The sequence below is a fragment of the Artemia franciscana genome, chromosome 14 (assembly GCF_032884065.1).
Source record: "Artemia franciscana chromosome 14, ASM3288406v1, whole genome shotgun sequence".
Lineage (NCBI taxonomy): Eukaryota > Metazoa > Arthropoda > Branchiopoda > Anostraca > Artemiidae > Artemia > Artemia franciscana.
The window spans coordinates 16,017,656-16,030,134 of NC_088876.1; the positions used below are offsets into that span (position 1 = coordinate 16,017,656).

At 33.5% G+C, this 12,479-nt stretch overlaps 1 protein-coding gene across 2 annotated transcripts in view; it reads left to right on the top strand.

Annotated features, from left to right (window-relative positions):
- The first annotated feature begins 932 nt into the window (after nucleotides 1-932).
- Nucleotides 933-12,479, top strand: part of LOC136035386 (N(G),N(G)-dimethylarginine dimethylaminohydrolase 1-like) — a 48,216-nt gene continuing 36,669 nt past the window's right edge. The window contains exons 1-2 of one of the 2 annotated variants that reach the window (XM_065717160.1): nucleotides 983-1,089; nucleotides 8,907-9,039. The gene's annotated coding sequence lies outside the window, so the exon portion shown is untranslated. Of the gene's footprint in view, nucleotides 1,090-8,906; nucleotides 9,040-12,479 lie in introns of both variants that reach the window. The other variant, XM_065717159.1, reaches the window with a different exon arrangement.

A 12,479-nucleotide genomic window follows, 5' to 3' on the forward strand; every position in this document is an offset into this window, starting at 1 on the left:
AAGACAATAATTAACTAGACCTGGGAAGCGAATCCAGAGTGCCAGGGGAAAATGTTTCTGGCTAGTGGTTTAGTATTGAATTCAATTTATCATGCTTATGAGTATAATAAAAATTCCGATTTTTTTTTGTTTTCTTCTTTTTTTTATTCATTGCTTTAGGAAATTAAAAGCATTTCTGAAAACCTTGCAAGACAATGACTGAGACTAATTATTTATGCTGGTTTATAGGTGAAAACTGATTATAATAATTTAAGTTTGGTCAGTATTTCGATAATTTGCTATTAATCTTGTTATTCGCAACTATTTGGTGTAATTTTCACTAGCCTGTCTTGTATGCCAACTTTGCTTTTTGTTTGTTTTTCGTGACTAGCGTGTTTTCACCGTTAAGACACGTTTTGTCACGAAAACACCTCCTTTAACTTAGAGACTCACTGTGTTTATTTATCATTATCGTGAATGTTTTAAAATATTGAGGTTAAAATACTGTCAATTACTTTCTAGTTTGCCGTATTGAAAGCATTCTTAACTGAAATTGCCTTCAAGAGGAGACTCAGAACTTTTAGATCGCTTAAGATTAATAACTTTCATTAATAAAGTAGGCATTATTTGTATTGAGGAGCATTATTAGACAGGTAGAATAAGAAATAAAAATACCGATTGATTTATAGTTCAGTGCTGTATCTGAATTAAACGAACTCATCCTGTACGATTTCATTTACAAAACACTGGAATTTTTAGGTTCTGGACTTGAAAAACCGAGGTTTTGTTCAGTTTTTAGCTTACTTAGGATTTGGGGTCTGGAAGTTTTTTGGATTTTTCCTCAATAATGGAATACCCAGTAACGGAAAGTTTCTCCAACCAATACATAAGGCGTAGGCACACAAGATAAACATTTGTTGGATTTGGGGCAAAACAATTTCTCACGTGCTTTTCAAAGGCGCTAGCTTATTTTTTGGTCTATAATCTGGCAAAACTAGCAAAAGGCAAAACGTGCTTTTGAGCAACAATTTCAAAATATGCACCTCTTTCCAAAATTCTGGAATTAGAAAGTCATGAGAATACCAGGCCTTAGTATATAGGTTACTTTTGGTAATAATTGTTCCTTAGCATATCTACTGTTGAAAATAAAGAAAAGCTTATGTATCAATCTTACTTGTGGCATTTCCTGAAGGAAACCTTAGACTGTAGGCCTAATAGCCAATCAAACTTCTTACTTTCTGACATACAGAAAACTTATCTTATATTGACCCTTTTGATTGCTCCTATTTTAATTCATAATTTTTAACAGATTATTTTTTTATATTCACTTCAAGTTACATTTTCTGCAACTTTTACATAGGCCTAGTCTAAATAAATATTTTGTAGGTAGTAGGCCTAGTTATGACTATCAGGATAAATTTGTACGTATTTTTTTATTTTAGCTAGGAAGAAAGTAAATCCATTACTTGATGCCCTTTTCCATGCTTTTCCCAAATTGTATAGGCTAATTGCTTTTGGGGGCAAATATCATTTTGGGTCTTTAAGTGGCTCAAAATAGCATATAGTAACCAATAGTTTAAAAAACTGTTTATGTAAATTTAGGGCAGTTGGTAATACTGATCTACAAATAAGATGAACATACCATTTGATGCCTTTTTTATCCTCTTTCTGAATAGGCTGTAATAATTGCTATACTCAGAAATTCAATTTTAAGCCCATTAAAAACCATGAAAGCTGATACTTTTCATTCTTATTTTGGCTATATGAAAGGGTAAAAACAACAATTTTACTTTGTTATATTCTGAAAAATTGTAGTCAATACAATTATCATCTGCTGCATCTCTGCTATAAATTATCCAGACCTCCCCCTCTCATTTGCAAATATATAGCCCAAATTATATATATTTTTTTTGTATTTTCTGGCTCTTGATTTTTTCACAGTTGATTTGATTTACCAGTAAACCAATTTATACAAGAGCAAGCTAACAGTAATATCCAAGCAGTATCTAAAGTAAGGAAAAATGTCATCTTTGAGGGTCCATAAAGTGCTTAAAATCAAATTGCCAAGTAATACAATTATCATAATCAGAAAGAGCACAGAAAAAGGTATCAAGTGCCAGGTTCACCTTATTTGTTGGTCAGTAATATAAAATGCCCCAAACTGCAATTTGTATCTGATTCAGATATGGTATAGGCTGATTCAGCTATTATTTTCAATAGCTTTAATAGCAAACTTACAGGAATTTTTAAAGAGCCTGAAACTCAAAAAGGCATCACAGCAAAACAAAAAGTACACCATTACAGTCCTCACCTTGAAGAATAAGAGAAACCACATTTTTGTATGGGTAACACTGGTTTACCCTCTTTCTTTTTTGGTTCTGTATTTTTTTTTCTCTGTTGCTAACTGGGAACTGAAACATCACACCTAGAGTAAAGATACCATGATTTGACAATATTAGTAAAAACCACTTTTTCTACTTTAGAAGTCCTAATTTAAAGGCTTTTGGTTTAAAAGGAGTTTCAGTATGCATAAAAAACATATAGGAATCCAACTGTTTGATGAGAAGTTTTATCTGAAAAGAGTACAAAACTCTGATTCTCACTTACAAATTCAACACAATTTAACAAAACAGTTAAATTGTTTTCAATGCAAGTTGGCACCCAATTCAACACATGTTGAAATACTTTGGGAATGCCTGGTGTACTCAACATGTATATTCTTGTTTCTTTGTTTTTCATCAACTTCATTTAATGTATAAAAGTATAAAACACTATTCAAAAAGTAGAAGTAGTAAAACTATTAAAATTGTTTCAAGTATGTAGTATTTAGTATAACAAAGTTAATTGATTGTAAGGAGTGTGATATTTTGACCTAGATCCCATAAATCTTCTATTTTCCAAGTGTTGCATATATGTCACAGGAATAGTATCTCCAAATGCTATCTGGAATGGCCTGCTTCCTGTCAATTTTAATGGTCCAGCAGAGATTTGTTCATTGTCGACAGTGTAAATGTCATCAACATTCAGCCATTTCAAGGTGTGATTAAATAAAAAAAAAAAAGTTTTTTTTTAAATAAAAGTAAGGAGCAACATTATAACTTAAAATAAACAGAAATTACTCCATATATGAAAGGGGCTGTTCTCTCCTCAATGCTCAGCTCTTTACACTAAAGTTTGACTCTTTCTCTCATCTTCACTTTTCAAAACAGTAAAAAACTGTTTTGAACATTTTTAAATTAATGAATGTTTTGATTTTGGCTCTCTGCACATGAATAATTCAAATGAAATTTGCATATTAATTTTTTTGGCTAAATGACTTTCTCTTAGATTTGATCAGGTGATTTTGAGAAAAAAAGAGGTGAGGGAGAAGGCCTAGTTGCCCTCTGATCTTTTGTTTACTTAAAAAGGCAACTAGAACTTTTAGTTTTTCAGAAACATTTTCATTAGTAAAAAATATATGTAACTTTTGTAATGAACTTCTATATTCATATATTTTTATTATGTATGAGGGGGTTTCCCCCTTGTTAATACCTTGTTCTTTACACTAAAGCTTAAATTTTGTCCCAATTCTTTAAGAATGACCTCTGAATCACAAAGGCCATAGAATAAATAGTTAAAATTATTAAAAATGCTTTAGCATGAATAGCATGCTATTGAGGAGGAGATGAACCCCTCATATGGATAATAATTTGTGTTTGTTTTAAGTTTTAATGTTGCTCCTTGCTTTCAGTTAAAAAAACTTTCACATATATTTTTTCACTGTTTTTTGTTTTAAATAATGCTAGAAAATCCTATACGCCCCTCATGAAAATTCTCTTCCCCTATGACAAATTCCTCCATGGAAAGATCCTCCTATGTAATTCCCTTCCCTCAACCCCCCTCTTAACCCCCCAAAATCCCCCTTGAAAATGTCCATACATTTCCCTATAACCATTACTATATGTAAATGCTGGTCAAAGTTTTGTAACTTGCAGCCTCTCCCCTGGGGACTGTGAGGGAGTAAGTTGTCCCCAAAGACATAGGTATTGGGTTTTTTGACTATGCTGAACAAAATGGCTACATTAAAATTTTAAAGTTTATTTTGGGAAAAATGAGCATGAGAGGGGGCCCTCACTTAAAAAGGGCACTAAAACTTCTAATTTCTGTTAGAATGAGCCCTCTTGCAACATTCTTGGACCTATGGGTTGATACAATCACCCCTGGAAAAAAAACAAAAAAATATGCACCCACAATCAGTCTTCCAGCAAAAAATTTGAAATTCCACGTTTTTGTAGACAGGAGCATGATTAGGGTTCATTCTACAGTAGGGTTCTTGGATATGCTGAATATGATAGTATAATTTTTGTTAAGATTCTATGACATTTAAGGGTGATTCCCCCCTAATTTCCTAAATAAGGCAAATTTTCTCAGGCTTATTACTTTTGATGGTTAAGACTGAATTTGATGAAACTTATATATTTAAAATCAGCATAAAAATCTGATTCTTTTGATGTATCATTAGTATCAAAATTTTGTTTTTTATAGTTTTGTTTACTATTGAGCCAGGTCATTCCATACTACTCTTCATTACCATAAGCTGTTTGATCTACAATTCTAGTCCACTTGAAAAAATTTAGCTTGAATTTTCCTTTGTCAGGAAAGTCCAGAATCCTAATGACAAGATATTGCACCTTGCTTTTTTTTGCTGCTAAAGAAAATGGCATAGTATTTGTCAAGCTGTGGTTTAACTTCTGACCCAACAGGTGGTGGAATTTAGGAGTCAGATCCAGAAAATGATTGTGGCTTGCCATCTTTGAATATCATCTTATTATGAGCTTTGTTTCCTCTTTTGGCTTTTGCACAGGGATAGTCAAGATTGGAGATATATTGATAGAATTTACTCCTTACTATTCCAGAAGTAGCTGTGTTCAGTGCCACAATGTCTTTGTCTCATGCCAAGCCGAAAGAAATTAACAAAGAAACCAGTTTCTTCTTAAGATTTACACAGTGTAAACTTGACTGAGCAGAGTATAATACACAAGTATCAAAATTCATTCCCCCTATAGAAAAAAACCAAACAGTGTTTAAAATTCTCAAATTTGGAAAGCCCTGTTTTCCACAGGGGAATATTTTCTGGGAGGGTATTGTTCATGGGGAGATTTTTCTGTGGGGGGGGGGTAAATGCCTAGAACCATATTTCCTATTTAAGATTATTAGAAATTGTGACACCAAGGAGTTTAGCATGTTTCACTAGCATTTTGGATGTGATAGGGTCTAGGAAAATGGGAGTTGATTTCAACAAATTTAGAAGTTTAATTTCATTATATTTGATTTAGTGGATTTTATTTTCATGTGTAGATTCTTACATTTATCCAAAATATAGGTTAGGATTTTGAAGGGTCGCTTTTGGCATTTCTATGACATGGTTCTAGACATTTACCCCCTCTTTCCAAATTTAAGAATTCTATTTTTTTTATTGGTCTCATTGATAAGTGCTAAGGAAAGGGGAAAATGACTTCCATGTGAATCTCTGCAAGTTTTGGCAGCAGCAGGCACCCATAATTTGACAGCTATAGTTTCATCAGTGGCCCCTGTAATTTTGACACCAATTATTTCTTGTATGTTTTACGCGTTCTGCGAGTAAGAACTGCTAGAAATGCTAGAAGCCATTATCTACATTTGAATTTAGCTGAAGGAAGATTTTTAGTGTGCCTGGTATTCCATTACATTAAACAAGAATTTTTGACACTTGCACCTAGCTTTAACAACATAATATTTAATTTTCATTTTATTTTCATTTAATTTTCATTTAATTTCATCAAGAAAAAGCTAATGTGGTTAGAATTCAGATAAGATGTATCTTGATGCATTGATGCTAATCCCTACTGTTTTTTTTGCAATAAATAACCAAGTAATAACAGTTTGAACATTACATACCTAAAAAATTGCTGGGAGCTGCTTTCTTGTGGAAAACAGTAAACTGACTGAATTGAATGTTCTTTTTTTTTACCTGGGTGTACCAACTATAGTGTCAACGTTTTCTATTGTTGAAATACAGAAATGACTTCAAGAGATGGTGCTCCAAGTCATGACTAAGCAGAGTTATTCAATTTCGAAGGAAAATTATGACAGTGGTTCCAAAACTGTACTGTCAAATCATTGGTACCTTTACCCTGTTAACCTTGTTTAAAAGATAATTTTTTATATCCAATTATTTTTTTAGCTAATATTTAAACTCTACATCATAGTCTAAAAACTATAGACAACAGAATAAATTTCCTTTTGGGAACCCTTTAAGGGCTTAGATGCTGAATTATATGAATGTGTATAAATTCACTACTATGGGACCAATTGAAGAAAAGCTTAATCAATCTGTAAAATTATCTAGACACAATTGTAAATACTTAATTATCTCATTTCTAAAAGTGCATTGCTTCACCCCCCCCCCCCTTAATGGATAAATGTAGATCCCAGTTTATTTAGCCTATTGCCTTCATTATTTTTTTGCAGTAAATATCTGGTGCTTGGCCACGTCTAAAGAAAACATGCAAATGAAGTAAAAGTAATTCCATCAGATTAGTAAATTTTTAGTTAGTGGGCTTCTTGCTATCTTGTGAAGTAGCTGAGATATGTGAATGAAACTTTCAGGAATGAATCCAGGTTCTAAGGCATGCTCTAGGATAGAGCTATCAAGCTACTATTTTCCCCCTTTCCTTATTTCTAGTGATTAGAAAACTGTATAGATAGCAGGTATATGCCTACCTAAATTTTAACAAAAACATTTTTTTCCTAATATTGGATTTTAAGGCTCTTTTTTTAAAATATAATCAATATTGAACGAATGACTAAATGAAATTCATTTCCTGTTGGTCAACAATTTTACAAATGGAGGAAGAATAAGTGAAGAGAAAAAGAAAAGAGAAAAAAACCATAGTGAAATGCAATGCAATATACTCAACAACAAAAAGGAACACTTTAAGAAAATAACACATGAAAATCGTGGCTTGGAGCAAGCAAACTTTTAACTTTATTTGTCTTTCAATAACAGTGGTAAAAGGATCTGTACCTCCATATTTTGTGGGTACTCTGGAATTTCTGGCCCAAGGTAGGAGATTAAGAAGGTATTTACAATACTTTTAATAATAAGAACAGAGATCCTTTATCCTCTTCTAGCAGGATTGGCAACAAGGGTGATAACAAGAGAACTTGCAGAACAACAGAAACACTATAAAGATGTTCAAGTAAAAATGATTTAACAGAAATCTACTGCCAACAAGGAGTCACTAGGTATAGCAGGCTTTGGAGCAAAATGCTGAACAAGAGTCAATTAAGTCAATTTAAGGTTTGATGCTATTGGAAGGCCAAGATAAGTGACAACACTAGAAGGAATATAAACTTAATTGCTGAGCCAATTAGAAGTAGTAGGGCTAAGAATGACTATTACAGTCTTTTTCAGCATTTTGCTGAAAAAGGCCGGTCTGCTGAAAAGCCCTTGGTATGGATCATTCCTGAAAGCCTGGAACACTGCTTATGTGATCCCCATTCCAAAGATAGAGTCTGACCTTACTAATGTAGGATTGTATCATCCCATAAATCTGCTGTCCTGTGTAGGTAAAGTTTATGAAAGCGTCATTAATAAGACTCTTTACAAATACCTTGAGTCACATCTGTTGTTGGCAGATATGAAATATGGTTTTTGCAGCATATGGTCTACATTAAACTGTCTGGTTGCCCAGTATCAAGAGTGGGTTGAGCTCCTTTCTCAGGGGCATTATATTTGCCTTCTCTCCTTTGACATTGCAAAAGCCTTTGATCATGTATGGCACAAGGGACTTCTTTGTAAACTGGAGTGTTTGCTGACTTTGAGGTGTTTGCTGAATTTCTTTGTCAATGATCATTGCAAGTTGTCCTTGATTGTTTCATATCAAAAGGACACCAAGTCTTATCAGGAGTACCCTAAGGAAGTATTCTTGGATCAACTCTTTTCCTGGTTCTCATAAACAACCTAGGGGACAACCTTGTGAAGAAACCTCACCACTTTGCTGATGACACGACAACAAAAACATCAATTAAAAAAGACAAAGATCCCAGCAAACCCCACAAGGAGCTTCAGGCTGACCTGGAGAGAATTGAGGTGTGGGCAGATGCATGGCTTGTAAGTTTTATGGCATTGCGAACAAAAGAGCTCCTAATTTCTAAGGCGCATAATATGAGGGCTCATCCTGATTTTGTCTTCAAAAGAGAGGCAATAACGCGAGTTGATACATTGCGCCTACTTCGAGTTAATTTCTCCTTGGATCTCTCATGGACTAAGCATCTGAGTAAAATTAGATCCTTTTGCTCCAAGAAGCTAGGATATATCCTAAGATGCAAAAATCTTCTCCCTGATAAGTCTATTCTGCCACTTCTCATTTTATGCCTCAGATCTGTCATGGAATATGCATCTTCTCTCTTTGCTGGTGCACCTAAAATCCACATTGCTCAACTCCAACAAATTCAAAATAGAGCAACTTGTGCAGCAACCTCTGTAACTCACTTACATGAATCTGAACTTTTTTCTTTCCAGTTGACTCAAAATGAACCTAAAAAGACAAATAAATTTTTTTTGTCATATGGTTAAACACCCTTTTTTTCCAAATCATTTATATCCTTCTTACATGAAACTAAATTTTATTTCTTTCATATTGAATCAAAAGCGAATCTGAAAAAGACAATTTTCAAAAAATAGTCAAACTAAGGTTGCTTCCTCCATATTGACTCAAAAGAGAGCCTGCAAAAGATAAGTATAAATTTTTCCTTCCATGTTGGTTCAAAAGGGAACCTGAAAAAAACAAATGTCAAATACTAGTCATGTCCTTAAGCATAAGTTTCTTCTCAACTGGAGTTTCTGGACTCAACAGGGAACCTGAAAAAGACATGCTGAAGTGCAACTTGTTTTTTTTTTTCAGATAATTTGTAACCTACTTATGTGAAACTGAAGTTTTTTCCTTTCATATTGTCTCAAAAGAGAACCTCAAGAAGGCAAATATCAAATATTAGTCATATGCAGAAGCTCAATTGTGTTGCAAGAGCAACACTTTGGTTTGTTGTGTTTTTTTTTTCTAACACCCCAATTTCAGCTTATACCTAGAAAGTGGTAAGGGTCTAACCTCTGCAGTTTTTACGGAAAATGTGGACCTTAGGCCGGATTGATGAATATGACTTTGCATTTTGGAAAGCTTCGTAGAATTCTTGCCTGGGGGCGAAAATCTGTTATTTCTACCCATTCTGTTTGTGATTTCAGCTGAGTTTATGATTCAGTTTTTTGCACTTGCGATTGCGGTAGAGAAATTGTATCAGATGTTCCTCTTAAACTTTAAAAGTTCTCTTATTGTTAAAGTAATTGGAGTTTATCCTTTGCTCCTTTCAAAGTGATGTTGTTAGAAACTTGGCCTACGGCAAAAAAGTCAACTTTTGAACTGAGACAGACAGATTTTCTTTTTCGACGACAGTCGATAGCTCTTGATGAGCTGATCAAAGTATATGTCATCCATTTTTTTGTAGAAAAATTTCTTCATGAGATATACCAGTTTGAAAGTTTAAAGGGGTTGACAACTTCAGTAGTAAGGTATACACTGAAACCAAAAATAGCCCAATACCAATTGTGAGACATATAGGGGAGTTTTCAGCAACAGCCAGCTGTTATCATATCATCTAACCGCCTCATGTAACAGCCAGCTCATAATCATCTTTGGCAATGAGGGTTTGCAACTTTTACTAGTTGGTGTTCCTATTGTTTGTTTCCAGTGTATTCGATGGTAAGACCAATTTGGTTCCAGTGGCAAGACATGTAGGGGACTTGTAAGTAATAATCGGCTGTTAGGCTACAATCATCTTCAGCAATGAGAGATTTGTAACTTTTGCTAGTTTCTATGAGGGGTTTGCAACTTTTGGGAGTTTGTGTACCTAGTATTTATTTTAAGATCCTTACAGATTAACAACTTCAGCATTTAATTGAAGCGAGGAAACAAAACCAAAGTGTTGATCTCGCAACACTTTATTCGGCAAAGCCAAACAAAGGTTGCCGCAACACCTCACGTTGCCCATGCAACGTAGATCTAGTTTTTTTTTCCAAATAATCTATAACCTACGTACACAAAACAAATGTTTTTTTCTTCCGTGTTGAATCAAAAGGGACCTGAAAAAGACAAATACCAAATATTATTCTCAGGGGAATCTTTAGCATGATTTATAATTTTCATCCGTGTAAATTTTTACCCAAAGAATTTTTAACTAAACAATCATAATGTTGATTTAGCATCTGTTATTGAAAGGGTTTGAAAAAGACTTAGTTTTAGTTTTATATTTTGGTATTTTTAACTAAATCTCAGGCCCCTCTCACTTACTTTGAAGCGAGTATTGTCTGCTCAGACAAGGGCGTCATGAAGGTGCTGTGTTCCCTCATTGCCGCCTTGTCTAGATAAAATTACCATTTCTGTGCTGAAAAAGTATTAGGGAAGATGTCGTTTTTTGTATTTATCCAAAGTTGAGGCAAAAATAAACTCTTTAAGAATGACAAACATATTATCAAAAGTGAACCTACAAAGGATTTAAAAACTAGCCTATGGAATAAATAATTTTGGAATCCTGAAAACTAGAATTTTGATTTTTCAGTTTTTCTGCTCTGTATAATGTTTTGCGATATTGTAAGCACATAAAGCAGAAAATAATCATAAAAGCTATCGATAAGTTTTGCAGTAAGTAGATGACCTTGATCATTTCAAACATCAGTTTATACTCCATATAAGGAAATGATTTAATAGAAACCCCACTCAGAGATCTCTTTAATCATAAGCAGCACAATCGTGCTGCCTAAGTGAACAGTCACCTTAAGAGATGCTACTCTTCTTTGAGCATTGCATATTTCTTTTTCAATAATTCTAATTTAATTTTAATTTGTTGATTCTTGATTCTTTTCTTTATCCTTTAAGCTCGAGTGGCTTCCTTATTTCTTTTTTTTTTACTTTTCATACATTCCTGGGGGCGGCTTGAAAATGTTTTTTCACCATTTCTTTACTTGGGAGAGGTCTTCTTTCATTCTTTGATTCTTTTTATTATGACTTGAAGATGATTTGCTGATCTCTTGGCATCGTTTTTCTTGCCTTTATATTCATTGCCCTTTGCTCCATCTTGAGATTTGACTAAATTCCATATCTAATCCTAAATTATTACATAGTATGTCTACCTGTCTAGTATGTTTTTTTTTTGCTTGAAGCTCCTGTTGTTCTACTCACAAGCTGCAAATCTGTGTTAAAGCTTTCATAATGTTCATAAACAGAACATAAACAGAACATAACTGAATTTTTCATCCACGCTACTTGTATTCATATTTGTCTTCTCACTCTATTTGATAAATCAAACGCTTCTAAAAATGGACTAAAATCAGCTGGCCTGTTTTCTGGGTTATATGCTTTTTGAGTCAGTTTCGTTGGCTTTAATCCAAAATGACGGATAAAAGTCGCCCTGCTATCTAGCTCTAGATTTTTGACTGCATCATCTTGTTCTGTTTTCTGCGAGAGTGGAATTTTTTTTTATTTTACCAAACAAATTAATAATTAGATTTAGTCCCCTGTTGCTTACCAGGGCCCTGTTACCAAATAAAATATCTCGTTTTAGTTTGAATCTTCTTTTGTAAAATTATGTACTTTTTAGTGAGGATAGGTGGCTATAAAAAAAAAAAAAAAAATTAGTTTAGTATTTTTAGTTCCATGCAAAAACCTACAGGCTGCTAGTACAAGAACTTTAGATTCTATAGAAATAAATTCTTTGATCAAGGGTAAGGTATTCGAACTCTGTTCACAGCCTATGTTACCCTATCAACTGTAGCTTTGGGAATTCAGATGAAAATGAGTTAGATTTTATTCAAATGCTCAGTTACTTCTAAACTGCACCAGTAAATGTACCTCTAATGACAATACAATAATACAGCATCAGAATTCATCAGAACATGCTTGGGCTGTCCTACGCCCATAGCAACTATAAAAATGTTACTGTATTATGTCATGTAATAGTTGTCTAGCCAACATACGGTTGTACAGACTATCAGTCACTGCTATTGTGTTTTTGTTTATTGCACTGTAATTGGTTAAATGTTCCAAAGTAGGGGGGTCTTGAAAACTTCTAAATAATTAAAAGAATTGTAGTTTGGGTAAGATTGAGCAACAATGTATTGTCAAAGATTTTTTTAACTTTTTATTTTCATTTTTCTGTTAAATACAAATTTTTCCATTAATAATTCCTCTTATTATTTTTGAAAGTTGTTTGACTCCTCCCCCGCTTTTTTAATTATACATAGAAAACTGCCTTTGAAAAGTTTCCTAAACAGTTCAATCTGTTTCTTTCTTTTGAAAAATCCATAGAGAAAAATGTTCTACAAAAATTGATATATAAGAAGAAATTCGTTTCTTGAGGGGAAGGGGGCAATTTCATCAAACAACTATTGTTTGTTGTTATTATTGACTATTGACATTAATCGCCACTAA